This window comes from Festucalex cinctus, chromosome 15 (assembly GCF_051991245.1).
Source record: "Festucalex cinctus isolate MCC-2025b chromosome 15, RoL_Fcin_1.0, whole genome shotgun sequence".
NCBI lineage: Eukaryota > Metazoa > Chordata > Actinopteri > Syngnathiformes > Syngnathidae > Festucalex > Festucalex cinctus.
In genome coordinates this window covers 2018500-2033262 of record NC_135425.1, presented here as the reverse complement: position 1 = coordinate 2033262, position 14763 = coordinate 2018500, and the positions used below count along the sequence as shown (strand labels likewise).

At 45.9% G+C, this 14763-nt stretch overlaps 1 protein-coding gene and 1 long non-coding RNA gene across 3 annotated transcripts in view; both read left to right on the top strand.

Annotated features, from left to right (window-relative positions):
- Nucleotides 1–14763, top strand: part of scai (suppressor of cancer cell invasion) — an 836016-nt gene that overhangs the window by 661978 nt on the left and 159275 nt on the right. The window lies entirely within an intron of this gene.
- Nucleotides 113–6788, top strand: LOC144002214 (uncharacterized). Its single transcript, XR_013278690.1, has 4 exons — nt 113–531; nt 681–753; nt 6594–6641; nt 6721–6788. It is a non-coding gene; the product is annotated as an uncharacterized LOC144002214 (long non-coding RNA).

Here is a 14763-nt window from a genome sequence, read left to right as displayed (position 1 = left end):
CTAATCTCCGGCATTCAAATTCATAGGGTAGTTGGTAGACTCCTGTTTTCCCTCGCGCATGCGCAAACTTAATGCGCACTTCGCTTATTAACTCTTTGTCTGCCAGATTCGGCAATTGCCGAACCCTAAGAACAGACCGTATAGCGCCGCCGACGGGAATTGCCGAAAACTACTTTTTTAATGGGAATTTACAGAGGAAAGCCTTGACCAGCCGTGGTTGCAGTTGTAAACTGATCCTGTACTGTAATGACTAACTATGGCCTTTAGATGGCAGTGACCACTCTCTTTTGCATCATCTCAACCCACCCCCAATGGGAAGGGGAGGGGTTGTGACGTTAGTGGCTGCTGTTTGAAACAGTACGGATCAGGCTGGCTTCACGGGCTTCCGTGGATCCTAGATGACACGTGGCGAGTCAAAGACAGTTTATGATCAGCCCAACTCATCATTGGAGGAGTGGAAACAATCCGGGCGTGAAGAATATGATTAGACAGCAACTCAACATCCTCAGATCTAGCCAGAAATATGCTCAGGTAAGCGCTAACATGCTACGAGCTAGCTCGCTAACTCACTTTCACTAGTTCATCAAACGTTTGTGTAGAGGTGACAAACAGCATGTGTAACTCTGCTGATATACACAATAACAACTGTTGCCTAACTAATGTGAATGTACAATTCACAGATCGTGCATTTTGCTACAAGCTCTGTGCCCGATCGTCCAATCCTTCCGGCCCACTGCAGCTTATCGGGCAGAGGTAAAAAAAAAACAAAAAAAAAACAAAAAAACACTTCATTACACAGTTGCAATAAAATAAAAAACATTCTGAAAGTATCCATCCATCCATCCATTTCTTGACCGCTTATTCCTCACAAGGGTCGCGGGGGCTGCTGGCGCCTATCTCAGCTGGCTCTGGGCAGTAGGCGGGGGACACCCTGGACTGGTTGCCAACCAATCGCAGGGCACACAGAGACGAACAACCATCCTGTCACGCCGCCACCGGCGTGACGGCCCATGCTTTTATTTTGTTATCCATGTTTCCTGTCATGCTTTGAAAATCCTAACTCTCCTCTCACCCCAGGTCACTTACCCTTCCTGCCGCTCCATTATTACCGGTCCCCGCCCATGATTACAAACACCTGCCACCAATCAAGACTCTCAATAAAAGCCAGCTGCATTCTACCCTCAGTGCCGAAGTGTCACAGTCAGTGCATGGAAGCGTCCCACAGTCCTCATGACCTCGTTCACGTTGCCTTGTATTTTTGCCTTGTTTTTGTGCCTTTTCCTCCCCAGTGGAGCGCCTTTAGTTACCCCTTTTGCCTTGTGCCCTTTTTCCTCCCTAGCGGAGTGCCTTCTGTTGTCCCCAGTACCTTTTGCCTGTTTTTTCCTCCCTAGTGGAGCGCTTTTTGTTCTCCACTTTTTTGATTCCCCGTTCTCCTCTCAGTTTGAGAGGAGACAGCTGTTGGCCGGTAATAAACCTGTTGCCTTGGTGGCCCACCTTACTCCTGCGTCTGAGTCCTACCTTACCTCGTCTTGTCAGTACACTTTGGCCAGCATGGACCCAGCAGGCAAGGTCGAGGCTGCACTGCAGAGCCAGGAGGCCCGGCTTGACAACCAGGACCGGATCCAGCAAGCCATGTTGTCACAGATTGGGGAATTGTCCAGCCAGGTCCACGAGCTGGTAAGCCTCTCACGGCATCGAGCGCCAGCTCCCACCGGACAACTTCCTCATCCTGAGTTCTCCGTCCCGACCACGCCATTCACCGGGGTAGGATTAAGACTGGCCTCCCCAGAACGATACTCCGGTGAACCCGGGCGCTGTCAGACTTTCCTCACGGAGTGTGACATACATTTTGAACATTTACCACAGGCATTTCCCACAGCCCGGTCCCGAGTGGCCTTCATGGTGTCGCACCTGACGGGACGGGCCAAAACCTGGGCGACCGCGGAATGGGCCAGGGGTTCCTCGGTCTGTCAAAGCGTACAGGAATTTCAAGTCGCTTTGCGCCAAGTCTTTGACCAAGAGAACAACGACCTAGAGAAGGCACGAGCATTGAGCCGACTTCAACAAGGCAAGGAACCTGTCAGCGATTACGCAGTTCGCTTTCGAACGTTGGCCACGAACCTGCCATTCAAGAACTCCTGATCCCCGTAGAACTCCCCACAGACTTGGACGCATTGATATCACTCGCAATCCGCACCGATCATCGCCGCCAGGAACTGGCGAAGATCGGCGGACTCCGAAGGAGGGAGGAATCCACCCCATGGTCACGGCCACCGGAGGCAGGGAGGCCACAACCCATCCTTCCTCCCCTACTGGAACCAGGAGAGGTGGGTCCCGCCAGAGAGGAACCCATGCAACTGGGACGGGCTCGGCTTACTCCCGAGGAGCGACAGCGCCGCCGCCAAGAAGGCCGATGCTTCTATTGCGGGGGCCTTGGCCACCTGGTGGGAACTTGCACCACGAAGGGCGGCTCACCGGTGAGTTCCTCGCCACCCCGACCCGCCAAGAACCACAGGCTCACGCAGATTCAGATAACCCATCACCAGGTCACTACAGATCTGTCGGCCCTCATCGACTCCGGCTCCGACGAGAGCCTCATGGACTGGGAGCTCGTGAGGCAACTACGAGTCTCCACCGAACCACTTCTTTCAACCATCCAGGCTCGAGCGCTGAACGGCAAGGAACTTTTCAAAATCACCCACATCACTGAACCTCTGGAAGTGCACATCGGACAGCACCTCGAGACCCTTCGCTTCCATGTTTTCCATGCTGCTTCCCCCACTTTGGTTCTGGGCCACCCTTGGCTGCGTCTACATAATCCCAGAATCGACTGGAACTCTGGAGTCATTCTGGAGTGGGGAAAGGACTGCATTACCCACAGATTGGAACAACCCGCACCCCGGAACACCACAGCCCATGTTCACCAGGTGTCTCTCGCCTCGCCTGCTCAAGAGGAATATCCGAATCTGCACACTGTTCCATCCTGCTACCACCACCTGCGGGAGGTATTCAACAAAACCAAGGCCATGACACTTCCTCCACACCGACCGTATGACTGCCCGATTGACCTGATCCCCGGATCAAGCATCCCCAAGGGGAGACTGTACTCGGTCTCAGGACCCGAACGTCAGGCCATGAACACTTACATTGACGACTCCTTGAAAGCCGGCCTCATCCGACCGTCTTCCTCGCCTGCGGGAGCAGGCTTCTTTTTTGTGAGCAAGAAGGATGGATCCCTACGCCCATGCATTGACTACAGCCCCTTGAATGACATCACGATTAAGAACCGGTACCCACTGCCTTTGATGTCCTTGGTGTTCGACCAGCTACAACAAGCTAAAATCTTCACGAAGCTCGATCTCCGAAACGCCTATCACCTCATCCGAATCCGCGAGGGGGATGAATGGAAGACTGGTTTCAACACTCCCCGAGGACACTACGAGTACCTTGTCATGCCTTTCGGTCTCACGAACGCCCCAGCAGTTTTCCAGGCAATGATTAACGAAGTACTAAAGGACTTTATTGACCACTTTGTGTACGTTTACCTGGATGATATTCTGATTTACTCTCCTGACCGAGCAAGCCATCAAAACCATGTGAACAGAGTCTTGCAACGCCTGCTTGATCATCAGCTTTACGTAAAAGCCGAAAAGAGCCTGTTTCACGTCAACACCATCTCCTTCCTGGGATTCGTCGTGTCACCGGGAAAAGTAGAGATGGAGGCAGACAAGGTCAGCGCCGTGCGAGATTGGCCCACGCCGGATTCACGGAAAAAAATCCAGCAATTCCTCGGATTCGCCAATTTTTACTGTCGTTTCATTAGAAACTTCAGCACCATTGCCGCTCCCCTACACGCCTTGACCTCCCCACGAGATCGTTTCTTTTGGACCCCGGAAGCCGAAGAAGCATTCAGGGACTTGAAACTTCGATTCACCAACGCCCCAATCCTCAAAGTTCCTGACCCCAAACGCCAGTTCGTGGTCGAGGTGGACGCCTCGAGCATAGGGATTGGGGCAGTATTGTCCCAGCGCTGCCAGGAGGACGGAAAAACACATCCCTGCGCATTTCTCTCACAGAAACTATCCAAGGCAGAACGCAATTACTCGGTCGGAGATCGGGAGCTTCTCGCGGTAAAAGTGGCTCTTGAAGAGTGGAGACACTGGTTGGAAGGCGCCGAACTTCCTTTCGTGATCTGGACCGACCACCGAAACCTAGAATACTTACGCCAAGCTAAAAGACTCAACCCTCGACAGGCCAGATGGTCTTTGTTTTTTAACCGCTTCGTATTCTCTCTTACGTACAGACCAGGCAGCAAAAACGTCAAGGCTGACGCCTTGTCAAGAGTTCACGAGTCCGAGCCATTGGAAGCCGAGCCTGAGACCATTCTGCCCCGGGACTGCATAGTCGGGGCCATGAGATGGCAAATCAAGGACGATGTCAAAGAGGCACTGCGAAACGTCACTCCCCCCACGTCATGCCCACCACGTCGACTCTTTGTGCCAGAGGAACTGAGGGCCCAGGTAATACACTGGGCTCACGCTTCACGATGGTTTTGCCACCCTGGAGTCCGCAGGACCATGTATGCTGTCGCCAGGAGATTCTGGTGGCCGGCAATGGAAACCACGATCAAGGACTACGTAGCTGCCTGTCCTATCTGTGCCCGCAACAAGACATCCAATCAGTCCCGGATGGGCCTACTCCAGCCACTACCCATCCCATCCAGACCATGGGCGGAAATATCAGTGGATTTTGTAACCGGACTACCACCATCCCATGGTAAAACCACAATCCTCACCGTTGTTGACCGTTTCTCCAAAATGGTTCGTTTCATTCCACTGTCCAAGCTCCCATCCGCCAAGACCACCGCAGACATCATGATCAACCACATATTCAGGTTTTATGGATTCCCCCTGCACATCGTTTCCGACCGTGGACCACAGTTCGTCTCCCGATTCTGGACCCAGTTCTGCAAAGCCCTGGGAGCCCAGGCCAACTTGACTTCAGGGTACCATCCTGAGGCCAATGGGCAGGCAGAAAGGCTCAATCAGCAACTCGAAACCGGACTCCGATGCCTCGTCTCCCAGAACCCGACAACCTGGAGTAAATATCTGGTATGGGTCGAGCTCGCACACAACTCATTACCCACATCTGCCACAGGTCTCACCCCGTTCAAATGCGTCCACGGCTACGATCCTCCGTTTTTCGCCGAACTAGAAGAGGAGGCAACGGTTCCCTCGGTCCAGGCCATGATTCGTCGGTGCCACAAAGTCTGGTCGGCGGCCCGGACGGTGCTTCAACGCCAGGGAGACCGGGTGAAGAGGGCCGCCGACCGGAAGAGGAGACCGGCACCAGAATACCGCCCAGGCCAGCAAGTTTGGCTATCAGCTAAACACCTCAGGCTCAAGGTACCATGTCCAATGCTGGCCCCGCGATTTGTGGGGCCTTTTCCCGTAACCAAGTCCATAGGTCCTGCTGCAGTTCGTCTTCGCCTACCAAGATCCCTCAGAATCCATCCCACGTTCCATGTCAGCCAAGTCAAACCTGTCTGTGAGAGTCCTCTGGTGCCCTCCGAACCCAGCCCACCCCCCCCGGAGATGATTATAAGGTTAGGAAACTGCTGGATGTTTGTAATCGGGGCCGCGGAAGACAATACCTGGTCGACTGGGAGGGGTACGGCCCGGAGGAAAGACAATGGGTCCCCTCCCGGTTCATCGTAGATCCCTCCCTCATTGATGAATTTTATGAAGAACACCCTGACATTCCTGGGCCGTCGAGAGCCGGCCGTTGAGAGGGGGGTACTGTCACGCCGCCACCGGCGTGACGGCCCATGCTTTTATTTTGTTATCCATGTTTCCTGTCATGCTTTGAAAATCCTAACTCTCCTCTCACCCCAGGTCACTTACCCTTCCTGCCGCTCTATTATTACCGGTCCCCGCCCATGATTACAAACACCTGCCACCAATCAAGACTCTCAATAAAAGCCAGCTGCATTCTACCCTCAGTGCCGAAGTGTCACAGTCAGTGCATGGAAGCGTCCCACAGTCCTCATGACCTCGTTCACGTTGCCTTGTATTTTTGCCTTGTTTTTGTGCCTTTTCCTCCCCAGTGGAGCGCCTTTAGTTACCCCTTTTGCCTTGTGCCCTTTTTCCTCCCTAGCGGAGCGCCTTCTGTTGTCCCCAGTACCTTTTGCCTGTTTTTTCCTCCCTAGTGGAGCGCTTTTTGTTCTCCACTTTTTTGATTCCCCGTTCTCCTCTCAGTTTGAGAGGAGACAGCTGTTGGCCGGTAATAAACCTGTTGCCTTGGTGGCCCACCTTACTCCTGCGTCTGAGTCCTACCTTACCTCGTCTTGTCACATCCACACTCACACGCACACCTAGGGACAATTCGGAGCGCCCAATTAACCTGCCATGCATGTCTTTGGAATGTGGGAGGAGACCGGAGTACCCGGAGAAGACCCACGCGGGCACGGGGAGAACATGCAAACTCCACCCAGGAAGGTCCAAGCCTGGACTCGAACCGGAGACCTCAGAACTGGGAAGCGGACGTGCTATTCTGAAAGTAAATATATATAAATATATTTCTATTATTTACAGCTCAGAGAGCCAGGAGTATTGCAACTCCCACCAGATCCAAGAAGAAAAGTAAATACATACAGTATTTGGCATCACACTGCTGCAAAATAAATAATTACAATATGATCATTTCAATTTTTATTTGCAGATCATTGCCTGAAAAATTCCGACTGGCATGAAACGGGCATGAAGTCTTCCTTTTCACTGCGTGTCAAGATAGGCACGTTGTTATACTGTTTACTGTAAATAAATTGTTTATATGCCATCAAAAAACACTTTTTATTGTCGGTGTTAGTGTTTTATCGAAGGAAAGCACTCTTCAGGTCTGTGGTGTACAAAAGAAAAAAAATAACAGCGGCAACATCAAAGATGCACATGAAATACATCGTATCACAAAAAGCCTGTTTTCTCAGACTTTTCGTCCAAAAGACGGGATTTCGCTTAAACCAACCTGTTTTCTACTGCAGATTATGGAAAAGTGGAATAAGATGGAAACACACTTTTTTTTTCTGATGAAAGATGAAGCTTCAATCTTTCATTTGGCAGTCTCTGTGCTTGCATAGTCCAAACACACAATTTTCTGTGGGCCTTGAAACATCAGTCAAAATGCTCTAAATCAGCTGGCAGTAACGAGGTGATTTTTTTTCTGAAAATGGCTGGCAGTCAAAGAGTTAATAGCGCCAACAATTGTATTTCTCTTATTTATTTCACGAGTGCTAAACACGTGCAAAATGTTGAAAGAAATATGCAGTCTCAACAAATCATACTGACGAAGGGGATCATGGCGTCGAGGTCTGTCGGGAGCAATTAAACGAATTAGAGTGAGAAACGGTGGTAGTTGTGAAACATTTGTATGTGAATGATGCAAGCATGGAGTTGGACAGTTTTCTGACGTAAATCTATCATTAAACATGTCTTTTAATGTGTAGAATTATAAACTGAAGATATATCACCATACTGTCTTAATTGCATTGCAGAAAATAATGGACTTTATCACAATATTCTAATTTTCTGAGACAGTCCTATATATAAATACTAGAGCTGCGAGCAGCTATAAAGGGCCCTCGCAGCCCGGGCCACGTTGGGGTCCTTGCACGTTGGGGTACTTGCACGTTAGGGTACTGGCACGTTGGGGCATATTGGATGCAAAATTTCTTTGAAAATGGCATAATAAACGTTTACATGTAGAATATTTTTTTTGTCAGTGTGTGTCAAGCTCAACGGGTTTTGGTGATTGTTAAGACTTGCAAAAATCAGTGTCCTTATTTATTTTTAGGCAATGAGTTGCCCTGATTGGTATTTTTTGTAAAAGTGTATATATACATCATCGCTCGTTGTACTCATTGCACAATGTTACTTTTATTGTCCAAAGGGGCAATCAAAAATGAATAAAACAAAATGGAAAGGTACATACGTTTGGATCGGTGTGAAGCCAGTGAACAATTTGAGTGGTGGAAACTAAAAGAATATTCATAAATGACTTAGTTATCACACTTAGAATGAGTTTACATTTTTTGTACAAAATACCATTTGTGTTTGTTTTTTTTTATATATATTATGCCTCAAGGGCTAGGTGGCGTGTATTTATAACTGAATGTTGTCATAGAGATACCTTCAGGCCTTGATTATAAGCATACATGTCAAGTGTGGGATTTTTTTTGGAGCATGTACCGTGGAGTTATTATGCATATCCTTCATTCACGATATTGCTTTTAATGTCCACAGAGGCTATCAAAAATAAATAAAAATATATATATGTTTGGATAAGTCTGATGCCAGTGAACATTTTGAGTGGTGGAAACTAAAAGAATATTCATAAATGACTTAGTTATCACACTTAGAATGAGTTTACATTTTTTGTACAAAATACCGTATGTGGGGTATTTTTTTTTATGCCTCAAGGGCTAGGTGACGCTGCATATATAACTGAATGTTGTCATAGAGATAGCTTCAGGCCTTGACGATAAACATACATGTCAAGTTTGGGATTTTTTGGAGCATGTACCTGGGAGTTATTAAGCATATCCTTTTTCAGCGCGAAACACAAATTTTGATGCCCCGCCTTCATCATATAGTATTTCGAAAAGTCAAGATTTTTCCCCCTGTCGTTGGCTCAGGTCTTGACATGGTCCAGGTCAAGTCTTAACTCAGTCAGATGAAACGTGTAGGAGAAGTGGGCAAAAGTCTGCCCCCTGTGAATGTGCAAAAATCGTCAAAAATGGGACATTCAAAAATTCGTAGCTCACTTCCTGTTCATTTTAGCATATGGGTCCAAGAGACTTTTTAGATCTTGCTTAAACGTACAACCGGGGCTGCTTCATTAAAAATTCCTAGGGGGCGCTATTGAGTCATTTTTGTAAAAATAGCACAATCAACAATAAAATATTGTTCATTTTACCAGGCCAGATGTGTGTGCCAAGTTTCATGAGTTTCTGCGCATGATTAGACCCTCAAAACTGGGGTTGTTTTCTTGGCGAACAGTGCTTAGCCACGCCCACAGCGATTCGCGAAAACTCACAAACTTCGTGTTGTGACATCATGAAGGCCGAATCCCTCATCTGAGCAAATATGAGGTAGGTCCAGTTAACATGTTTGGAGAAAAACGTAGAAGAAAATTCGTAAGAAAAAAAATTGCCACTAGGTGGCGCTATCAGTAAGATGAAATATAAGTTCATAGAGGTCTTTAGGGCTGGACTCTCATCAAATGTGTGAAATTTTGAGAAGATAGGATCATCTCGGTCAAGTTAATGCAGCTTTTATTGTCACGAAAAATCTTTAGATTTTGCGGCACCGTAGCGGCCACGCCCTTTGATGAAAAGTTACAATATTCGGTGTGGGGCATGATCAACATCTTAAGGCTTTTCTGACCAATTTTCAACTGGATCCCTTCAACGAGCTCAGCGCAGTAGCTAAAAACGTAAAGTATGACATTTATTGTTACCACTAGGTGGCGCTATATGTATAACTGAATTTTATCATATAGATGTTTTCAGGCCGTGACTATTACATTCCCTAAGAAGTTTGAGATTTTTTGGAGCTTGAACATGGGAGTTATTAAGCATTTGCTCTTTCTGGACAAATGAAATTTTAAAGGCAATATTTGATGCCCCGCCCCCATCATATAGTATTTCGAAAAGGCAAGACTTTTTGCACAGTTGTTCTCTCACGTCTTGAGATGATAAATGCCAAGTTTGAAGTTAATTGGATGAAAAATGTTTGCAGAGGGGGAAAAAGCATGACCACAGTGAATGTGCCAAAATAGGCCAAAATTGGACATTAAAAAATTCATAGCTCATTTCCTGTACCTTTTAGCTACATGGTCCCAATAGACTTTTTTTGTGCATCTCGGGGTGCTACACGTGCCTGCCAATTTTCGTTGCTCTAGCTCAAACGTGCCGGGCTTGGTTTTTATTTTTCTACGCTAGGGGCGCTATAGAGTCGCGTTGTTATGACGACTTCAAAATATCAAATTTTTCGCCGGGCCTGAGGAGTGTGCAAAGTTCGGTGAGTTTTCGTGAATGTTTAAGTACCCAAAATCGGGATCGTTTGTGGAGAATAAAGAAGAAGAAGAAGAAGAAGAAGAAGAAGAAGAAGAAGAATTTTTACAAAAACAATAGGGACCTCGCAGCAGTCGCTGCTCGGGCCCTAATAATATTGGTCTATATAACGTGACAAACGGACGTCCACATGACCAATTTTGAACCCGGTTTCAACTTTGAATAGACGTTTTATATAGGTCGCTGATCTACGTTGAAATGACGACGAAATTACGTAATCTGATATTGCAATCTGCACCCGAATGTAACGTCTTTTCTACGTATGCCAATTACGTAAAAACGACGTTTGTACGTTTGCTTGCTCAGTGGGATAATGTAACCCGGGCTGCTCGACATTGGCGGCGAGGCATTTTACGCTCATTCTTATGTGCCAGATGCATACTGTACGCACACGCCAACCTCTGAAAAAATATATTTTTTAAATGATCGCACTAATAATTTGTACTTTATGAATGAATGACGTCGTTGTCGTCCCCTCTGCTCTATACGGCTTAACGGTGCTCTAAAGGCTTACTCTCGGTCCAACCTCGCTTTCTCATAATGTCATCTTTCTCGCAACTGTTACTCTAACAACCATGTTCTTGGCGCAAATCCGTTGCCATGTGTGGTAAATCAGGTGCAAATTTGCTCCAAGCTGTCAGTTTTGTGGACGTGTTTGCGCCGGTATATGATTAGAGCAATATCCTTAGTGAATAGGTAGGTAACTGCATGGGTGCAGACTGCGGGTGCAGTTTTGGTGCAATATTTCGCGCTATTACTGGACGCAGCGCATTCTTAGTGAATATGCCCCTTAGTGTTCCAACCAAGGATGTGTTAGATCATCAGCAGACAGCTGCAGGCAAACCTGGGAAGAGTGCCACCTTGAGAGAGTGTTAATGTGAGCAAAGCACTTTAATTGAAATTGTACAAAAGTATGTTTTTCAGAGAGATCAAGTGGAAGCTGATGATTTTGAGGAAATGGAGTAGTAGTTATAGCAATGTTGGCCATGATAGAAGTAAGCACTGTATATTTCTTAGCACTGACAATATAGTTTATATAGTTTGATTATAATGTGAATAATGCACCTGTAAGAATGTTTGCACTTTTGATTTTAAGATATTTGCGCTTTTCCAAGTTATGCTAACTTGTTGCTCAATGATATCCAACAGATGTAAGTGTTAAAAAAATTAAACGCTATAGCCATTTAAGTTTAGTTTTTATTTATTTTTTTCCCCCCATGGGCAATGTGCCTCAAGATTTTGTCAATGAAAAGTGTGCCGTGGCTCAAAAAGGTTGAGAAACACTGCTCGAATTGAGTGGCAAAACAAGATGGCCGTTGCCTGCTTCACTTCTCGCTTCAGCATGAGCAGTCCAGGTTATTTTTTTTTTTACGTCTGTGCTGTGTCAGCCTGCGAATGCACCTCAGAGTCTGTCCGTGATCTTTTTGAAGATTTGAGCCAGGACGGCGTGGTAGTGTTTTCATTTAATTTTTTTCATTCAAGAGCTATGGTTGTACACACATACGTTCGGGTCGGCTTGCATCGGGCTAGCACAGTGCTTCTCAATTATTTTCTGTCATGCCCCCCCTAGTAAGAAGAAAACATCTCGTGCCCGCCCCCCCCACACCCCCACGCGACTACAAATAGTATCATTTGTCTATAAAATTGTTATAAGCACACCTCTGCATAACACTGTATCCGTATTAACGTATAAGAGAATAAAAAAAGAACGAAATATGGACCAACTTACAACAAAGATTAGCTTTATTAACTGTAACAGAAAAGATTTAAAGTGCATCTGAAATTCAAAAATAAAATTAAATCCTTAATTAAACTGTAAACATTTTTTGACTAACCATGTCAAACCATATGATACGGAAACAAAAAATTCATAAAATCAATAAATAATGCATTCAAACTGATCACCAACATTAATTCAGGAGTACAATATTAAAAAAAAAAACTTTAACCTGCAAAACAAAAATATAAAATAATTTTCAGATTTCTTTTTTTTTTTTTTTTTTGCTGTGTGCAAACACACAGTGGAAACACCCCTACACCACCGAGCAAATGCTCCCTGCGCACACTCTGCCAATAATGAGAGCGCCACTGCCCCCTAATGTAGTGGAGGTGCTATTGCACTTTATTCTAGGACAGTAAAAAAAATCCAAATAAAAAAATAAAAAAGCATGTTCCCAGAGGTTAAACGCACCCCCATTGATGGAGCCTCGCGCCCCCCTGGGGGACCCACCCCACTATTTGAGAAGCATCGGGCTAGCATCACATTCACAGCGACCTGCTTGAATAAGGTATGCACAATTCTCTCGTAAATTAAATAAATTTATAGATAAGTACAAAATTTTAAGTAATAGTCAATATGGGTTTTGCTCCAATCACTCAACTACCATGGCATTAATGGAGTTAAACGAAGAAATTTGCACAGCCATGGATAAAAAACATGTTTTAGTAAGTGTTTTTGTGGATTTACAAAAAGCATTTGACACCTTAGATCATGAAATATTACTGTACAAATTGTTTAAATATGGTATAAGAGGTGTCGCACACCAATGGGTTGCCAGTTATTTAAAAAATAGAAAACAATATGTTGAATTTAATAATAGGCCATCAAAACACAGTTATGTAACTTGTGGGGTGCCCCAGGGATCAATTCTGGGGCCAGTACTTTTTCTTCTTTATGTAAATGATATTACAACCATTTCGAGATTGTTAAAATGTATTTTGTTTTCAGACGATATCACTCTATTTTATGCTGGGAAAAAAAAATATAAGGTATTACATGTAATAGAGAAAGAGTTCAAGAATATTATTGACACGACAAGGAGAGGTAGGACTCAGACGCAGGATAAAGGTAGGCCACCAAGGCAACAGGTTTATTTCCGGTCGTCAGCTGTCTCCTCTCAAACTGAGAGGAGAACAGGGGAATCAAAAAGTGGAGAACTAAAAACGCTCCACTAGGGAGGAAAAAACAGGCAAAAGGTACAGGGGACAACTAAAGGCGCTCCGCTAGGGAGGAAAAAAGGCTCAAGGCACAAGGGGTAAATAAGGGCGCTCCGCTGGGGAGGAAAAGGCACAAAAACAAGGCAAAACGACAAGGCAACGGGAACAAGGACTCGAGGACTGTGGGACGCTTCCATGCACTGAGATGTGACACTTCGGCAACGGAGGGGATAATGCAGATGGCTTTTATTGCTGTAGTTGATTGGTGGCAGGTGGTGATAATCATGGGCGGGGACCGGTAATTAGTGAGCGGCAGGAAGGGCAAGTGACCTGGGGTGAGAGGAGAGTTAGGATTTCAAAGTAAGACAGGAAACATGGACACAAAAATAAAAGCATGAACCGCCACGCCGGTGGCGGCGTGACAATTATGAAGTGGTTTAATGCCAACATGTCTATAAATATTAATGAAACCAGATTTATGATATTCAGTTGTATAAATATGGATATTGAAGTAACTCTTACAGTGCAGGGAATGGAAATAGGAAGGACAAATGAGATAAAGTTTCTAGGTATTATTATTGACGAACATTTAACATGGAAATCACATATAGAATATGTTAAATCGAAGGTAGCCCAAACTGTAGCTGTTTTACAGGTTTAAGGTTAAAGAATCATTGAACAAGGATGCTTTGTTATTGTTATATAAATCATTAATTGTTCCATACCTGACCTTTTTTTTTTTTTTCTTTTTTAAGAGCTCAGAATTGTTCATTCGGTAGTCTTACCGATTCAACGTCTTGTCATCATTGCTCTTTTTTTTTTTTTTGTGTGTATGTGTGCGTGCGTTTGCGTGCGTTTGCGTGCGTGCGTTTGCGTGCGTGCGTGCGTTTGCGTGTGTGCGTTTGCGTGCGTTTGCGTGCGTGCGTGTGCGCGCGTGCAAATACGTATAAATTTATACTCATTCATTCACCTAAAACCTTATAAATATCCCATTACCCTTCGCCTTAACCAGGTACTTCAGAATCTTGCCAGAGTCGTGAGATTTAAATGGTCAGGAGACCAGAGAAAAGGTCAGAAAAAAAAAGAAATAAAGAGAAAAGAAAGGTAAATCAAAGTGACATCCAGCACCGACCAAACACTTCCTGCCTTCCCCATGGTTACAAAATCAAAGTCTTACGCCAACCCCGGAAGCCTCTAAATTCCAGCAAATTTAGCGAGATCTCAAGAGCCCAGAGGAAAAACTAAAGAGAGGAAGGAGGGAAGGATCGATAAGGCAGAGTGAGATCAATAGAAGCCAGTACATCCAATCCATCAAAGTGAAGTCCAGCACCAACAAGACCCCTCCTGCGTGGTTACAAAACCAGAGTCTTATGCCAACCCCAGAAACCTCATACTTCTAATAAATTAAGATCTCAAGTGACCAGAGGAAAAACTAAAGAGAGGAAGGAGGGAAGGATAGATAAAGCAAAGTGAGAACCACAGACACCAGCACCAACTGATTCAAGGGGCTGTGGGAGGGAGAGGGTACTTCTGTTGAGTTTCAGTAGATGCTGGTGCGACGGATCTGGCATGCATAAGGACCACCACCAAAGAAAGAAGCCGTCAACCGCGGTCCAGCAAAGCGAGCACCGCCCCCCCCCGGAATCCCCAGGCCGCGGCAGCACCAAGGCCACCCCCAAGCCACCCGAGCGGACACC